Source organism: Toxorhynchites rutilus, chromosome 3 (assembly GCF_029784135.1).
Source record: "Toxorhynchites rutilus septentrionalis strain SRP chromosome 3, ASM2978413v1, whole genome shotgun sequence".
Classification (NCBI taxonomy): domain Eukaryota; kingdom Metazoa; phylum Arthropoda; class Insecta; order Diptera; family Culicidae; genus Toxorhynchites; species Toxorhynchites rutilus.
Window position 1 is genome coordinate 50,207,398 of NC_073746.1, and position 2,873 is coordinate 50,210,270.

At 39.2% G+C, this 2,873-nt stretch overlaps 1 long non-coding RNA gene across 1 annotated transcript; it reads right to left on the minus strand.

Moving 5' to 3' along the window:
• Positions 1 to 206: 206 nt before the first annotated feature.
• Positions 207 to 619, minus strand: LOC129777369 (uncharacterized). Its single transcript, XR_008743235.1, has 2 exons — positions 488 to 619; positions 207 to 425 (listed from the first exon to the last, which is right to left on the minus strand). It is a non-coding gene; the product is annotated as an uncharacterized LOC129777369 (long non-coding RNA).
• Between the last annotated feature and the right edge of the window lie 2,254 nt (positions 620 to 2,873).

Consider the following 2,873-nt stretch of genomic DNA (forward strand, 5'->3'; position numbering starts at 1 on the left):
AATATCATAAAGTTTTTCATTCAAATTTGAACGATTTGAAACTGCCTTCGAGTCTACTAATCTGATAGATAGAGAAGTGTTTCTAAGGCAAAATCTGATAGAGAAATTTGCCCTCAAAACACTTGTCTTCGATGATGCGAATTGAAGATCCTAGGGATCTATTTCATATATCGTCACACAACCGGAAGGCAGAAGCTATACAAAGATTTAGTTGTACCCTTTTTGTATTTTAGATTGACTAACAGTCCGAAACGGCTTTCGAATTAGACATGATGAAATAATCTTGATGCCGATTGCTTAACGGTTTCGGTAGTTGTTTTCTCTTCCTTCCCATCGATACTCCGATAAAGTGTAGTTATCGTAGATTTCTTGACTTTGCGATAATGCGACGCCACTGGGATATAACGCAAAGGGTGGTTATTAGTCTGCAATGAAACAACAACAAAATAATCAGCTCCTTCTCATGTAATACATTCCCAGCCTTTACCCCGCTGTGTTCCCCCGAATTGGTATCAATATCTCTCTTCTCAATTTTTCCACTGATAATTTTGTTATCTTTCCTAACATTTCTGAGTTTAGATCCAAGAGTATTTCGAGATTTGACCATTTTCAGCTGAATTGAGGATTGAAATTTGATTCATACCATACCAGTGCCTACTATTTCTTCAAACTCTCTAAACTCACAAACAAGAATAATTTCTAACATACAGTGGAGTTATTTGGAGCATTTTCTCCATTCATCACGAAAAGTATGCTCAGTTCAAGACACTAAACTAATGTTATATTTGCCTCGCTTTATTGTGTTCCCCCATCAGAGCTTGTGCGCCTTTTCATTCCATTTTCTTTTCGGGAAGGTTCATTTCTTTTCCCCATTACGGTCATCTGTCACCATGATTAATGATGTGAATTCGTTTTGTTATTTTTTCATCCATTTCATTTACCTCTAAGTTTCTCCATTTGCATATGATTCGTCCGGAGCGAGGAGTTTCAATTTTCTAACCCGCAAAATGGATGATCGGGAAGAAGGGAAAACATGGTACCCAATTTCCACTAACCATCCCAAGGAACAATTATCACGTGCTTCAGAAATAAAACCTGCCAAATTCGTTCGGTCTTCCATTTATTGAAAGTTGCTTTTTTATGTAGTTTTTTTTTTAATTCTTCCATTCCATGTCCGAGGAAGTCCACAGAGAGGCGGATGCGGAGCTATAGAATGGCAACATCACCACCGCTGGGTGATGGCTATTTCGAGGGCTCGGCCCGGCCCGGGGGGGTTTACTGCACGTGTGGCCCTAATGGATGAATCGATATCCGCTACCGATTGTCGGAAATTGGTTGGTCGGATGGTTCGCTAGATGTGAAAGGAAACATTCGAGGGAAGCAAATGCGAGGTGGTATCAGAAGTTATTAATTTCATCTTTGTAATTTCTTTCATTTCGATGTGGCTTGCTTCCGGTCGCTTGGGTCGATTTCCCATCTGTGGATCCGGGAGAACCGACAAAGGACAGAAGATGGGAAGTATCGTTATGCTATATACGTTGGTAATTATCTCCGTATTTTACGTTTGATTGGACTGTTATTGTCTATATAGACAATCTCGAAGGATTACATAACCTTTCTTTGGGATTGACACATTTAGAAAATTTACTGTTTTGGTAGTGTTTCAATTTGTTTTTAAATTGAACAATACATTGATGTCAGTGAAACTAATTTCTGCAAAATCAATAATTGTATAAGTAAATAACCATAATCGACAGGACGATAAACAACAAAGCTCATTCATAATCGATTTAGTTTCCAGCAGACCAGCATTCGTATTTATTCTTTTGTCGGCAACAAAATTGATTATCCTTTGTTGAAGAAAAAAAGAACCGTGAGGCGTAAGAAATTGTCAACGATAACCTGCAACTTATAATAATACGCCCATATTGTATCCTTCGAAGTAATCAAACATGATCATATTGCCAGTATTTTTTCTCCATCAGATGAATCACTTCTCGAAGCTGGAACCACTTCAGCCAGAGACACTCATAATTCTGGTACCGAAAATTTCACCCACGACAATGCTATTTCCACTCTGAAGCGCCGAGCTTGGGTGGATCGCCATTCGAATTTCAGGTCCCGAAAGCGTTGGACAATGGATGACATCCTCAAACTCCAGGATAAAAACTATTATTCATCTCTTAATTCACTTTCGTTGTTTCGCTGTTTTTTTTCACTCTCTTTTCTCATTCTGTGTCACGAACATGGGAAACCTCCGCGCTGGATGGAAAATGGTAGCAGTTTCAGCAGTGATCCGAGAAGCCATAATCGACTGTTGCTGGTCTCCCAGAATCGTCGGGCGAATGATTGCAAAGTAGTCTGACCAAGGAACGCCACTTCGTTTCATTGTCAGAGGAGAAGAAAAGCCCGCTTGCTTACAATGATTGAACGATATGCTTTCCCTATTCTCTGTGGTCGGATTGATGTCCTTTTTTTCACCGCCAAGAACGTTTTCGGTCTGGAAGTGGTCTGAGCGGTAGCAGTGGCTTAGCTGTGCGATAAGATGAATAAATAGAAAATAGAGGCGATTCCCCACAGCAATAATATTTTACAGTCCTCTATTCATATACAGTAGATTTTTTGTATTGCCTAGGCGTTGCTATATTCCCTATTGAGTTATCATAAAACAATAATAGTTGTTAACGAAATGAGATAGTGGAAGGTACGTACGACCCCAGAATCACTAAATTGCGAAGAAACGCGCAGCAAACAAGGTTGCCATCAGTGTTACCACATTTAAATCTGTACCGAGGAGTTAAAATACTTTCTCATCTGTACTTTTTCTTCCAAAAATCTGTACCAAAAATATGCGTTGTAGAAAAAATCTAGTA